Here is a 15975-nt window from a genome sequence, read left to right on the forward strand (position 1 = left end):
GGTTTAATTTAGGTTTGCCAGTTTTAATATACTCAATTTCCCTTTGAGATAGGATTCAGGAGCAAAAACAAGGCAGGCCTAAAACTTAAAAGGGTATAAAGAAGAAATTTATTAACAACACAGAGAAAAATAAGAAATTCAGAATAAGATTTGGAGATCACTCCCTCCTCCTCCCATTTCCCACATTTCTTAACAACATACAGAGACACTTCAGTCATTCACTTAAATAATCATTTCAGTTCACTTTAGAGAGAAGTTTTGGCCATAGTGGTTTTTTCTGGAGAAAAATAAAGTTGTCTTGCATCTTCACTTTCACAATTTGCATCCACCTGGGAAAAATCTACAAATTGTGAAACTCCTCCCATCTTCACAGTCTTCCCAGAGGTGTGCTTTGTGGGCCATGTCAAACTCATGGGGTATTACTTTTCAGGACAAGCTGTTCAAAGGCAAAAGCTCTGTCCATCTCTTTTTCTCATCAAATGTCTCTGTTCATCTTTCCATTCTCCAGAACAGAGTCCCCATTCCCTCCAGGCAACTCAAACACTTCAACCCTCCCATGTGTTTATAGGAATTTATAGGGCTCTCAAGACCAGGGAAAGACTCTCTGTCTGCCTCTATCCAGCTCTGGGCAGGCCCCATAGTTTTTAGGTTCTCAATATATTTTGAATCCCAGTTTCTTCTAAAACTTGCACTGAACAAGATCTCACTTCAAGCCCAAGTTTTTCTGTCCTACCTAATTTCTTTTTTAGCAGATATTTTTTATAAAAGCTACCATGCCCCAGAAAATACTTCTTGTTATCACCCACCCAAAATTAGTACAAAATACATTAGAAAGTCTCTTCTCTAATGGTTTTTCATATTTGATGTCATTTAAGATAAAACTAATGGTGTCGAGCAATATAAGGAAGGGGAAGATTAAACAAAATCTATCCTCTGCAAAAACAAAGCAATCAATATAACATTATCCTGCTGTAGTGTCTTTCAACTTGCTTTGATTTGTGGATCCCTAGAAAATCTCTCAAGAAGGCTCAGCAACCCTCTAGAGAATTCACAAGCCCTAACCACTGGAGAGCATTGGTGAAACTGCTTTTTTTTCCCACCCTCCTTTCAAGGAGTCCACATTCTACCAAGAATCTGCAGACCACAGGTTGAAAAATGCCATTCTACAGGATATGTAATTACGACTGACTAAATAAGGACCATCTAAATATAATACTCTTGTTATTGTACTCTCAGATCCATCTTTCTTGAAGAATCCAAGTTTTGCCACCTCTGGAAAGCACACACAGGAGCTTCATTGCTCTGGCCCCATCTTGCAGGCTTATCTGCTGCTCATAATGATCTAGTTCCTCTGTTCACCACATAAGAAAAATGCAAGTAATTATAGACAGCTGAAAAATTTCTGAATATGTTTTTCTCTTGTAGAAAAAAAAGGATTTTGATTTTAAAGGTACTCTCCCCTCAACCTCAACAACCATAAAAATAAATTAATGATCAAACCCACTATTCACTTTCCTATTTTTGATGTTGCTTTGTGTTGTCTGTTTAATTTTGCATCTCTAGCTGAAGTTAAACATTTCTGGACAGGGGAACATCACCTGTTTTTAACTCACCTAGTACAAGAAAAATAGGAAAACAGAAATAAAAATGGCTCAATGTTTAGGTTACAAAATATTTTAGTTCTGTGGGCCACATGCTGATACTGTCAACATAACACTCACAAGAAGGTGAGAAATTGAAGATGAGAAGTTTAAACAACTAAAAAACTAAAAATCTTCTTCAGCATTTCATTTTCATGAAAATAAAATGGAAATACAGCAGTAGCTATGCTTGAAACTAGAGCAGACAGCATCCAGAAAAATTGCAAAAAATGTCAAAACAGAAAAGCTGGGTTTTTTCCAAGTTGTTCTACAGATCTTTAGAGATGCTGCTCCACGAAATAACGAGTGCTTCATTCACCAACCCATCAGCTTGGGAAATATATGCAACACAAATTCATTTGTTTCCAGCTAATTGCACTTTCATTTCCTCCTCCCATCGTTGGAGGCTGTGCAGGCTGGGGTTTGAAGTGCTGCTTCCCAGGCTGTGTTTCATGCACCACCCCAGAACCCAATCCCCACCACAGAGGTACCCAGCCCAGCCAGGGGGCACGGCTGCCTTCTCTGCTGGTGATGTTCTGGGGAAAAAAATGTTTGAAACTCACAGTTTTAGAGCAGGAAGGGACTGACAATCAGTCCTCTTATGTTTTATTTCTGGCTCCTGTCACTGGCATGCTGTACAGCTGTAGTCAAACAAATGAACTTCTCTACATCTTAGTTACCCTTTCTGTAAAATGAAGGTAATAATATTTATCCAGCTGGGATGCTGCAAGAAGTAATTAATGTGTACAAATCACTCTGAGTTCCTCTAACAAAGTGCAAATTGCATTAGTCCCCACAGAAACTGGTAATAGGTTTGTGTCTTCCTCCACTGAAAGCCTGACCTCAATCCCCTGGGGTAATCTTGAGGAAAAACTCTTCCTACTGTTTGTATTACAGCAGCTCATAGGACTCCTCCAGTGCCAGAAGCCCCATCTTGCTCAGGGTTGCACATTCATACAATAATATACACCCCACACTCAGCCCTGGTGTGGGAACTGGGGAAAGCTGGGAGAAGGGAGGGATTAACCCTATTCCAAAGGTAAACAAACAAGGCACAGAGAGGAAGCCCTTGGTAATAAGTACCAATATAAGTCTTTTCAGAAGATTTACCTCACACTGCCTTCCTGACTCAAGCTGAGTTTTCACTTTGTTGTGCTGGACATCAATCTTTCTCATTCTGGTGAGTGAGAGACCAGACAGATGGCAATGGATGGAGCTCACTTCCTAGAGGTGCTCAGAGACAGCAGTGTTAGGGCAAGTCAGGGCTTGCAGATGGAGCACATTAGGTGGCCTAGGGTAGGATAGGTGGCCTCTGGTCTGGTTCTTCATCTCATGCTCTTTTGCAGACCTGGATAGATTTGATGTTCTAATTTCTTAACATTTTCAGGCATCCTTCTGCTATGGGAAAAGAGAGAGCAAGAGAATCTAAGAAACAAAGACTGGTTAAACTGGTTTTGTAAATCTTTCCCTATAAATATATAGGGAAATGTGGATCTCCAACAGCTCTCTCAAGTGCATTGCTACTAAACCCCTCTAATGCCAGCACCCAGATGGGTCAGCAGACTTTTTTTTGGTGAAGATACCACTGCTGTTACTTCCCCTGCTCTCTGAAAGGTCTGCAGGCATTTGTCATATGGAAGTCCAACCAGCAAGGGAAGCCCCTAATTCCAGAGGCTATTCCCCTGGTTTAGCACCAGGAGGCAAGATAAAAAGGCATGGCCCATGTTATCTCACCACCAATGGCATGATGAAGGATAAAACTTGGCATGATCAAACAGCTGGGGATGTAAATACAGCATTAAAGGCTCTGGTGATGCAAGTAATTCCCATTTCATGGAATTTAGAGGGCAGTGTTGCTGTGCACCAGTAGAAGACTTCACCCTCTAGTGCCAGAGACTCCTTTAGTGGCCGAGCAAACACATGTTGGAAAGGAGCCACCAAGAAAGGGGCACCTTCCCTTGGAGATCCTTCCAGAGCAGCCAGCAGAAGTGAGGAGGACTTCCCTTCCTCCCCTTCCTTCACCGAGCTGCTTAGTGTCCTCTCTGCACACTCTCCTCTGGCTGGAGAGCTGGAACCACACCATTTATAGGCACAATCCAGAGCTGCCTTTTTGAACATTGCATGTGCAAGGATGGGAGGAGGAGGGAGGGAGTGGGGGAAGAGGAGAGGTACAGACACAGCACTCCTTGGCAGTGATTTATAGACTGGGTCAGGCACAAATTGACTCGTATGCAAGAAATGTAAATGGAATCGAGACTTTTGATGGAGAAGCTCATTTTCAGACTTAAACGCTTTAGATTAAACACACTCACACACAAATGCTGGCGGGGAGGGTGTTTTATATAATTTACATTACAAATCAATTCATTATCCACAGAGGCAGGTTGCACTGATTTTCAAGGATCGGAGATTTGATGAAGAGGATTCATTTCAAGAAATAAACCTTTTAAATTAACCGCAAGATGAGGGAAATTTCTTTATTTAAAAAATGCGCCAGCCCCTTCTTTGTTTCTTTTATTATTATTAATATTATTTTCCATCCGGCTCTGGGTCATTAAGGAGGGTCCAGAAGTCACAGATTGCCTTTCTGAGGGAGGAGAGCTGAGAACTTCGAATGTGACACATTTTGTCTGGCTCCAAACCTTTCATTTATTGCAACACATTTTCTTACCTGTGGTTGGCTCTGCACGCCAATGTGTGCTGTATGCCAGGACTGATTTAGCAGGGAATGTTCTCTCCACCTTGAACTTGGGAGGAGAAAAATCCCTTGAGAGTGGATGTGGGAGAATCATGAAAGAGACTTTCAGCAGCCTCATAAGAGAAATGCCCCTTAATCTCTAGGTGAAGTTCCCTAAAGCTTTAGCAGGGTGTGGGATTCTGGAAAACCCAGCTATAACAAAGGCAGATGGCTTTGTAAGGGAATATTTGACAAACAGGGGTAAAGAAGTGGAACAAAAGGAAACTCCAGAACCAAGTCCTCACATCCCAACCTGCCTTAGCAGTGTGCAGATCACCGTGGGCAGCAGCCACACTGGAGACAAAGCAGGAGTGAAAATGATTGTAGGATGTGTAACACATTGCCCTGTTCTTCCTTGGCAAGGCTGCAGTGTACCACCTTTGACAAAGACTCTTTCTCACATCCTAAACCACCTAATTTGTTCCCCTCTAGTCATTCCTGGCTACAGCTCTCTCCTAACTCCCACTTGCTGCTCCTATAACCTGGCTGCAAACAGAGCCTCCCAGCTCCCCAGCATCCTGCCTGGAAAAGAGAGGCACAGCAGGAGTGCTGGGTGGAACACAAGCACAGCCTGTCTTTCCTGAGAATTCTTTTGTAAAGATACTTTCATGCCCAAGTGATTGGGCATCTTTCCTAGCTGAACAGGAGTCAATCCTCAAGAAAGACAACTGCTCACCTGACTGTAGCACCCATCTCAGCTGTGTGTGCTGGACCTGGGCCAGAGGTTTGGAGCAGCTGATGGCTGGGAATGGGCAGCTTTTGGGTCCTGGAGAGACCTGAATCCCTCAGTGTCTCAGCAAGCCTTCCAAGGACCCCTGTGGGACCTTCCTGAAGCCATTCTCCTCATGGGAGGACCCCTGGGAGTGCGTGGCTGGCACAGCAGTGTCCCAGGAGGGGAAGAGCAGTGTCTGCCCCACCCGAGAGTCCCAGTGCAGGGCCAGGGGAAGGCAGCAGCACCTGGGCTGGAGGGGAGACAAAACACCGGGGTTAACAACCCTGATCTTGGGGAAAAAGGCACTGGATCTTTAAAGACCACAAATGGCAAAGACTTTTGCTTTATATCTCTTCCAAAAAGCAATTATGCACATTTTTTAATGTGGGGAGATTTTATTCTCATGCAGATGGGGTAGACAGCACAGTGTCTTCTCCCAGGCACATCCAGACCTGGTAAGTACAAGTGCACAGAACAACATGAGACATATTTGACCTTCACAACTTTCCTTTACAGACCAGCAAGCTAAAACCCTGAAGGAATTTTCCTGAGTGAGTTTGTCCAAAGCAACATTCACCACCTCATTCAATATTTGCCTGCAAAAAAAATGCCAATTATTAAGAGACAGTCCTGGCTGGGCATCAATAGGCAGCCAGGTGTGAGAAGTTGAAGAGAAATACATCTCATTAATGTGGAATTGTTTTTAGGTTAATAATCTTGCGTTAATTTTCCTTTAAAATATTGTCTTTGACCGTTAAACGCTCGCACTGTTATAAAAAGAACGTAATAAATGATCTTGAAGCAAATTCTCCTGCCAAATGTCATAATTTATTTGCATAATTAGCTCTTAATTTTAATTCAATATGCAAATCCACGCTTCCTTTAAATTGCAGCAGCCTGTTTCCCAGCCCTGGCTGCCATGAATTTATTGTGAGGCGGCTGTTTGAAAAGGCAGCTTCACTGCCTTCTGGGGATGGCTGCCTGGGGGAGGGGGTGCCCACCGCCAATTCCAGTCACTTTTTGTTTGGGTTTTGTTTTGGTTCGCTTCTTATTAAGTTGGACCCCAGCCTGCTTCAATCCCTGAGCATCCCCATTTTCCTCCCAACAAGTCCTGTTTCCCTTTGTCTTCCTTCTGCATTCTTTTTTTTTTTTTTTTTTTTTCTTCTTTGGAGAAGACAATGTTGATCCTCCATGTTCCCATCCCCTCACACCTCCATGAAAGGCTCTGGCTCAAGGCAGCTGGCAATTGCTCTGCTCTCCTCCCCTCTTCAGCTCTTTTTCCTCAGCCCTTCCTTTCTGCACAGCAGCCCCTTGCTAAACACCTTTTCCCAGTGCCCTGCTCCTGATGGAGGCAGGTGATGGGGTAAGGCTTTGCTTTCCTGTGTGGTTTTATCCTCAAGTTGCATCCATGGCCAGAGCAGCTGCAGATGAGCAGAATCCCATCTCAGCTCCATGGCACTGGGCTGTGCTCACACTGAGCTGTTCAGGGATCTGCAGTGGGGCAGTCCTGGCTGCTCACCTCCAGAGTCATGGGCTGCAGAGCCAGAGCCAGAGCAGGGATGCTCCCCTGCCTTACACCATCCCCATTCCAGCTTCCCTCTGGGATTACTCCCAGCCTCTGCATCTCAGAGGAGAGTGGGAGCACAGGCAGCTCAGGCATCGGGCCACACCCAGGCACAGGGCACAGCTCTTTCCAGGGCCCTGGGATATGCAGCCATCTGGCACCAGGCAGCACTCCTCTGCTACAAGGGAGATATCCAAATAAAACAGCTTACAGGCTTCTGCTCCTTCCCTCTCTTCCCAACCCAAAACTGAAACAGCATTTCAGCACCCACCATGTCCTTCCAGGTAAAAAAAGAGACCTGGGGACAGGTGACTTTGAGAGGAAGGCAAAGAGGTGTTGGAGTGAGAAATCCTGCTCCCCTCTGCTGTCCTCCCCAGCTGCCCCAGGCTGTGTAACCTGTGAGCAGCACGGACACTGCTCCTGGCAGCTCTCTCAGGTGGGCATGGAGCCATGGGAGCCAAACCTCCAGATGCTTTTAGGCACCTTGCCTCCTTGACAAAGGCTGATCAGTAAGGGCTGAGGCTGCTGTATGCTTTAAGTCCTTCTGGCTTCACATCTCAGGATGTGACCATGGGCACAGGGAGCAGGAAGGACACCCAGAGACTCCTGCCCTTGCATTTCACAGCACTGGGAGAAGACTGGGAGAGATGGGTGATAAAATAACGTGACCAGAGTTTTGCACACAGCTTAAGGAATTAAATAAAAGGCTAAAACAAATTAGCCCAGACAACAGAAGATCTTTTTCACTGTGGAAGGACTTGGGGGAGAGGGAGATAATGAAATGTGGCTTCATCAAAGCAGAGGCAGTGTGCAAGCTGCTCTGCCTGTAACTCTATCGTGTTCACCTCCCAGGACAGGCTGCAAGGAGCAGCAGCCCTGCTCTGGTGTCGGGTGCCCTCCCTCCCCTGGGAGCAGGGCAGGGATGCCGGAGCCTTTGCAGAGGGAGGGTTTGTTTTGGGGGCTGTAGGAAGGAGAGGGTGTTGGTATCTCATTACAGGCCTTAGATCTCTGGAGGGGAAAAGAAAACGGAAAAAAAAACCCCCTCGAACTCAAACCACAGGCCTTTGTTAGAAATGCTGTCCGGGAAGGAAGGAAGAAGACAGGAACAGCTCAAATTCAGTCCTTCGATAATTAAAGCTTGCAAAAGAATAAAAGGGGAGGGCAAAAAAATAAATAAAAAGGTCCTTCCCTCCTCCCACCTGCTCCCAAACCAGCGCTGCTCTGACTTCCCCAGGGAACAAAGGGATGTGGTGAGAATGGGCTTTGGCTTGATCCTGCAGTGTCTGGGAGGGAGCAGCAGGACAAACCTGCAGATGGGAGCCCCTCATCAAAGCTGGGGGAAAATAGGGGGAAAATGTGTTTTTCTGTTTCACTGATCATCAGAGCATGGCTAGGACTTCCTGATCTGAGGAAAATTTGGAAACTGGAGACAAAAACATTTCCATTCCAAAACTGAGCAGAAAGAAGTCAAACCTTTGTGTTTTTCTGCTAAGCAAAAGAGAAAAATTAAGCCACTGGGCAACCCCTACTGCCTTGGTTTGGCTGATTAGAGCATCCTAAGAAATGCATGTAAGCCCAGCATAATTTGGGATTTGTTTCTGCAACACAGCAGGGGCCTGGGGTGTGTGTGGGGTGGCTACCAGAAGCCCTGTGGGGGCAGGCAAAAGGGATTGATACATGACATGTCAAAGACTTCCCACTGCCTTCAGCTGAGCATACCCCTTTCTCCTGCACCCACCTCCTGCATGTCTTGTGACCTCATGTATGTCCCTAGGTTTAGTAACACCTTTGTGTTCAAAGATTTGGGTTTTTTCCACTCCCTCTGCTGCCTCTATTACTTCTTACAGCTTCATACCTCAAATAATGGTGTTTCCCAAGTGGACTCTGCTCTTTTCCAGGTAAGAGTGATGCTGCTGAAGTTTGGGCTGCAAACAAGCAGCAAGTTAAGGCAGAAAGGTGTTACTTACAGTTTCCCCTGTGGCACTGAGCAGTGGGTATCAGTCACTCTTCTGTGCCTCAGTTTCTTCTCCTAATAACTGGGGATAAGATGCTCTCAGGGTCTGGGCAGTCTCGTGTAGGAGGCAGCTCCTTGCTGACAGGCACTAACAATGTGCAGAGCACTCCTGCCAGTTGTGTGCTTTACCAGGTGCCAGGGCAGCAGGGATGCTGCTCTGTCACATGGCAGCACACCTCTGGGGCTTTCTGATTCCCTCTCCATTCCCAGGCACAGCTCTGCAATCCCAGCTTTTGCACCTCAAACCCCAAATGACCAGAACCCTCACACTGTGTGTTGCACATCACAGGGACAGGACACAATGCAAATACAGGTGGCTGGGAGCCACCAGGACCCAAGTGTGGGGTGCAGGCAGCTCATTGCTCTGTGCTCCTGTCTGCCAGAATGGAGCTTATTCAAGATAAATATAAATTAAAACCCCTTAAGAGCTCAAGAAATAGAAATCAAAAATACAGTGAGACCATTTTGAAACAGCTGATGTCATGACTCCTGGAGGTTTTGCAAGGCCAGCATGGCCAGTTTTGCAGTGCAGCTGTGGGGTGACACCAGCTGACTGCTGCACTGGACTAGGGAGAGACCAGAGCCTGCTTTCTGCCCCTGGCACAGCCTGCTGGGTGATTTGGGGCTCATGGCTCCATGAGCCTTTCACCTGCTGGGCTTATCTAAACCAGAGCTGTTGGGTGAAGAGGATCTCTCACTTGGGATGGGCTGCAGTGGGATTTGTGTGCCCTGAGGCTCTTTGGGAGTGCAGCAATGGGCAGGATTCCCAAAGCTGATGGAGTTGTGTGCTTTGGTTGCAGTCCCTAAACAAGCAGCTTATTATGCTCCACTTCTAGAGACTAGGAATATTTGCATCCTCTAAGGCTGAAGGAAGAAAAAATACCCCAAATCTCTCCCCGTCCTGCCTGATTCCCACAGGGCTCAGAGCCCTCCTTCACACTCAGAGGGCTCAGGACAGGAGGCCAATCAAGCAGCTGGATTGCCTTAGCACGCCTTACTGCTCTATAATTCCTGCCATTCTCCATGGTTGAGTCTGTTTGTGATGCTGGCCATATTCAGGGGTTACACTGCTGCACTTCACCTCGTCCATGCTGCCCTTTGCTAAATGCTGCCTTGTCCTGCTCAGTTAATGGTTAATCTGGTTGCCACCTGCACCATGGCTGGCCCTTTGGCTCCCTCCCTGGCTGGCCTGGCAGGAGGGGGCTGGCAGGACTCCCCAAAGCCACCCCAGCTCCCCAGAAACGTTCCACACAACGCCTGTGGAAGTGTACAAAGTGTCAACCTCAGCGTAGTTTTTAACCTGGAGTGATAGCTTTACTGATTTGCCACTTTACTACTCTTGTTAATGAATTTTTAATCTTCTTAATGACATTAAACACGGAAAGTAATTAAGGAAAACAAGTTTGAAACTGCTGACTTAAACCCTTTATTCAGAACTATTTAATGTAGAATTAATTTGATTTTGCCCATTATTCAAATGAACACATTACCTTCCTGTGCATTGGCCTATTTTCCTTTTTTTTCCCCCTCTGTGTGTGTGTGTGTGTTTTGTTTTATTAAATATATCTTATAATGCTTTGTCCTTTTTGCTTAGAGGTAACCAGAGAGTTCCTCCCTCCCAATGACAGCAAGGGTGATCCTTTGGTATCTCTCATGGGCCTTGTAAAGTCTCCTTGCATCAGGAGTTCAGCTGTGGCTGGGAATGGAGGTAGCACTCCTGAAATACCAGCTTGCTCCCACCTGCTCAATTAGGAGAGAAACGAGCATTGCCTGTCTGTGAGATTGCTGGGCTGCATCCCCAGCACAGGATGGTACAGCAGGAGCAAGGCCACGGTGGTTCACACCAGACTGCCTGGCCCCTGCAAAGGAGACAGGCTGATGTGAGCCCCTAGGGAAAAGCAGATCCTCAGCTTTGTTTTGAAGTGAAAGAAAGGGGTCCTCTCTTCACTGGTGTCATAAGCTAGACCCTTTCTTTCCACCCTTAGATATTTTTGCCTCTGACCCACAAGTACAAAGACACAGACATTCACTTGGCATTGCCCCCCAAGCTGACCTTTCCTTTCTCCACCCTGGCTATAAACCCTTGCAGACCTGCTCCATTCAGACAAGGATTCAGTGCTATGAATCAGTTACATTCCTGCTGTGATTTTGATAATTTTACTGCACACTGTCTCTCAAATCTTCACTCCAGAATGCTGGGAAACTTTCAACATGCAGTAAGTTTTCAGCTGCCAGAGGTCTCTGGTTCTGCCCCACCAGCAGCTTTAGCTCTTGAGAAGCTCTACTTGCACTCTCTTACATGTTACAGCCCTTAGGTTCTTCATCTGATTTTCTGCCTCACCCTCAGTATTTGGAAGCAGTGGAACCCCTACAAGTACCCTGGATTCAGCCTCCAGCCAGTTCAAAATCCATCTCTGCCCCAGGGAGATGCAGTGTTGATCTGATGGCAGGAGCAGACTAGATTCCACTGCCAATTGGGCTAAAAAAGGGCAACTGGTCCTTGTATCCAGAGGTCCCTCATCCTCTTTGCTATCAAGAATCCACTTCTGTCATTCCAATGCACTGTATAAATAAGCTGTTTTCTCTGCAGCCACCTGCCTGGCAGAGTAGGTAATGTCAGTGGAGCCACACAGGCTAGTCTGCTTCTGAAACAATGAGAGTTGTCCAAATATTTGTGCACACAGGAAGGATTACTGGATGGCAGAGCCAATTTGGGACCATAAATCCAGCAGATGTGGTGAGAGTCTCAGCTACAAAGAAGTGCAGCAAAAACACACATCTGAATCTGTTTCTCAGACCTGAATTGGGGGATGCCAAGGTTTTGTACAAAAAACTTCCTGTACCTTTCCCTGAGCAGAAAAAAACCTTATTGAGCACTGCAGAGGGAAAAATACTCAATAAAGCTGCATAGAGCACCCAGGTTCTCCCTTCTTCATGGATCTGTAACACAGTGAGTACAGAACAAGCCCCTAAAGCTCAGTATTCTGTTGGAGCAATGGCTTTGTTTTGTGGGTCAGTGGTGAGCAGCCAGGTCCTTTGTGATGTTTGTTTCTCATTGCAAAGACACTGATTCAGTGTGCACTGGAAGTAATGACATCCCTTCCCTTGGCTCCAGTACATAACTGGATCATTCCTCAAGCTGGAATATTAAACATGCCGGCAGATTGTCATTAAAACCCTCTTTACTTTATTATGTGTTTTTGCTTCAACAGCCAAAACTGGAGGAAAGAAAGAGAGCAAACAATTTCCCTGCATGCTGGCTGGAAGACAGTCCATGAGCACCGAGCTGACTTTAGCAGGACCTTTTTCCAGCAGTTGAACAGTGCTGTGGAGCAGCACGTGGGATGGGAGCATTGTTTCAGACTGCAAACAGTCCCACCATGGTACCTGACCTCCTCATAGCCAGGACTGCACTTCAATGTGACAACAGATGCCATAATCCCTTTGGGCTTTTTGCAGGCAGCAAACTGAGGCATCGAATAAATGAAATTTAAAAATAATCAACTGGAGAGGAGAAGAGAGTTCAGGTCCCCAGAGTAGCTGGAGACTGATCTTTCACCTTCAGTCTCTAGTGCTCTTTTATTGACATACCTGCATGTCCCAGAACAGACTCAGCACGTCAGAGTTGGATCCTGGAGCATCACAGTGGTCTGCATGCCCTGCTCGGCACAGACTTGGGGAACTTGCTGAGGAATGAACACCCAATTCTCGCCACCTACTGCCTTTATGACTTTAAGCTTTGCATTATGACCAAATTATTTTCATGTTTTATCTGGCATCCAGCTGCTAACCAGAACTTGCCATGCCAGATAATGGGCCAGATCCTTGGGCAATGGATCTGCTCTACACTTTCAACATCATATCTGGTTTTTTGCTCTGATTCTTCTATGTCTTGCACATGTCCTCTCTTCCTAATAGAAGGATGATAGAAATGTGAGGACATACATGCAACACATTGTCACTGTAATGCAAATTGCTCCTCTATATTTAGCAGAAAAGCAGTAGAAAGAGAAGGCCACAGATACCTCCTCCCAACCTCACTGGGCCACCCAGACTGGCTGCCTTTGAGCAAGCTGTCCTATATCCCCCACCAAAAGGGCTTCTCAGTATCAGCTGATGGCAGGAGCTGTTGGGGAAGTCAGCACTGGGGAACAAGTCGGCCATGGGAAAGGGAAAGTTGGAGACATGAAGAGGGACATTGAAAAAGGGGTGGAAAGGAGAAAGAGTGGAGAAGAAGAAGGTGAGGGAAAGGAGAGGATTTCAGGTGTCCACATACCCTTCCTGGCACCAGGGGCAGCAGCCTGCTCACAAGGCTCTGGCCCGTGCTCCATTTCCAATTTGGCTTGTTTGAGAGCATAAACCTCCCTCCAGTCTGGGCGCCAATAAAAGAGGCAGCTCTGCAGAGTCTGCACTCTGCTGTGGCAAGCTGCCGACTTTCATTTCTTTTTACTACTGACTTTGTGTGTCTCTCGCCCCTTTCTCCCATTCTGGGGACTTTATGGACTGAGACGCAGCATCCACCTTCCCCAGAGCAGGGGCTGGCCCCAGCCCTGGAATTCCAGGAAATTTCCAAGGTTGTCTCTGGACAGCAGCAGCAGCAAGCATCATGGTTTGCACCACCCAGCCCTGTGCAAACAGAAGGCTGTGCCCCACCAATGCAGTCACCCTGTGAGGGATGTTCAAATCCCTATCACAGACTGGCACAGAGCTTCTCTACCAGAGCCCCTCCTTCTCCTTCCAGAAGGGCATTACACACCCACATTGCCTACCCCAGCTGCTGTTCTCTGGCTGCTGTGCAGTCTCCATGCAGTAGAAGTGCCCACTGCTCTCCTCAGTCACTCCCAGGAACATGCTCGGGAAGGAATGCATGAGAGACACTGCTCCTAACATGCTGATGACTCTGCAAACTGATTAGGCAATTAAAATGTTTCAAAGAGGAGAAGAACAAATGACAAAGAACAAATGAAAGTGAAGCACAGCCAGGAACAAACCTGGCTGGAAAACAGTACCTTACACACAACTCACCACAGTAATTCTGCATGCCAAACTGGCAGGCAAAAAGCCAACCATTGCTCTGAACAGAAGTTCTGGCTGAGAAATGTGGGTTTTCCAAAAAAGGGTGTCCTTTTTTCTACCACTTTACATTGTTCTTTTCTCTTCATAGAAGGTCCAGTCTTTCCCTGTCTCTGAACAAGAACTCATTTTCTCAGAAATGTCCACAGAAGAACCATTTCCCAGACACAGGCTTGTACCTTCATGCTTGAGTTTTGTACCTTTCCTACCCCAAAGTCCCACTTGTGTTTGCTTTGTCCAGTCCAACACAGGGAATCAGGTTCCAGAAAAAAGAACCATGATATTGAGAAACATGTGATTTGGGTTTACCTTGTATCAAACAACTGATCTACTGACAACCTTCCATATCCATCCATGTTGGTGCTTTTGATGTCGCAAATGCAGCTGGGCTGTCACAGACTGCCCCAGGACAGAACAGGAGGCAACAAGATGGGCTTTTTTTCTCATACAAGTTGCAAATTCTGAAGTTGACATTAAGTAGCTTTGCAAATCTTGGCCTCCAGCACCCCTGCTGGCTGCTCCCTCCTCTGCTCGGCAGCACGCATGTGGGCATAGGATTTCTGACACACGTGAGTCCTGTGTATGTGTATGATAATTTCACTTTCATTATGCCCCATACACATTTCATAAGACACACTCCAACATGTACATGTCCAAATTCCCAAGCTGTTGGGGGTGTTCCAGTCTGGTTTTGCCATGCTTGTGGCTGCAGTTCAGGACACACGTGTGAAGATGCTCCATGGTGGCTCTGTGTATGAACATCCATGAGTTGGCTCTTGTCTATGAGATCATGAATTTGGGCACCAACCCACACATATCTTATGGCAAAATCATAGATTTGATCTTTATTTTGTCCCATCTATGCCTCTACTGTATGTGTATGTGAAATTATTTTATGAAATCATAAGCCATATCCCATAATATCTACTTCACATATAGTTGGTTTGTGAGTAGGGTGGTTCTTTTTATTTTATTTTTTGCATGGGTACCAGTGAGTACATGAACAGCGGAAGAAGAAGAAAGATCACACTGGGAAATCAAATATCTTGGTATTTGTATTTGTGTTTCTTCTTCATGAGTCTTTCTTTGCCTCGAGGAGCCACTTATAGGGCTGAAATACTGCAAGATCTGGTCTTCTTGTAGTATTCCTACCATCCAGGGAGTGAAACACCCTGAGCAGAACAGATCTTACATTATTTCAGCTTCACAGAGTGCTCCCTGAGGCACCGGCGAGAAACATAAGCACAGCTACAAAGGCACAGAAAATGCTTGCAACACAGATGCAAGAGCTGAATTCCAAGAGCTCCTTCCTCAGAGGAACATGTGGCCAGACCACCCTGTCTGGGGTGGGTGTCCTGCAGGAGACCTGCTTTGAATTTGGGTGACAGTGTTGAGCCCAATGCAAGCTGCAGGAACAGGACTGTGTGAGTGTTTGCAATTCATGGCCCATGACTGGAAGCAATCACTCTTCCAGAGTGCATAAGAGAGCTGGGGACAAGCTCACTCATTTACATCTGCTCTTTGAGCATCACCTGGATGCAGGAGGGAGCTGTGGTTTGGGCTGGAGCCATCACACACATCAAAACCAGCTCACAGCATGTCTGTGCCACCCTCAGCCCTGAGGATTTCAAGGTGGCTGGTGCACCCCTTAGTGGGAGGGTGCCCATCTCTGATACCACAGGACAGAGTTCTGCACTGCCAACCTGATCCTAGAGCTCAGGGAGGCAAATGGGAGCTCCAGGTTTGCTCTGATGCTCTTTAGTGCAGGCCTGCTCATGGCTGGGTGGTGGACCTCATGCTTCCTGCAAGCCAAGGATAAATTCATCTTTTCTCTGTTACATGTCCAAAACACTTCCATGTACCTCCGTAAAAACCTTTCAAATGTGTTACAGATAGACATCCACAGAAAAACACTGGCAGCAAACCAACAATACAGAAATACACAGTACAATACACAGCTCCCAGAAATCTGCACATTTCAGACAGCAATGCCTGTGCTGGTGGGGCATGAGGGCTGCAGCCTCTCCCCTCCTTCCATCAGCATCACTGATTGCCCTTTGCCAGATGATGTCACTGAGGCCATACACTTACATGGCAGTTCTCTTCACTGCATGGGTGGCTCTGGAAATCAGAGTAGACAAACCTGCTGTGTTTAACCCTATTTTTTTTTGGAGATGGTTCAGAACTTGGGCTATTCTACAATAACGCGACACTTTTCAATAGAGATAAATATTT

At 46.4% G+C, this 15975-nt stretch overlaps 1 long non-coding RNA gene across 2 annotated transcripts in view; it reads right to left on the minus strand.

The window, feature by feature from the left end:
- Positions 1-291: 291 nt before the first annotated feature.
- The window catches only part of LOC306805460, a 63337-nt gene continuing 47653 nt past the window's right edge, over positions 292-15975 (minus strand). For both annotated transcript variants that reach the window (XR_013775216.1, XR_013775217.1), the window contains 2 exons: positions 4312-4387; positions 292-3035 (listed from right to left, as the gene is read on the minus strand). This is a non-coding gene — a long non-coding RNA (uncharacterized lncRNA). The remainder of the gene's footprint in view (positions 3036-4311; positions 4388-15975) is intronic.

This window comes from Erithacus rubecula (genome assembly GCF_903797595.1).
Source record: "Erithacus rubecula genome assembly, chromosome: 9".
In the NCBI taxonomy this organism is placed as follows: domain Eukaryota; kingdom Metazoa; phylum Chordata; class Aves; order Passeriformes; family Muscicapidae; genus Erithacus; species Erithacus rubecula.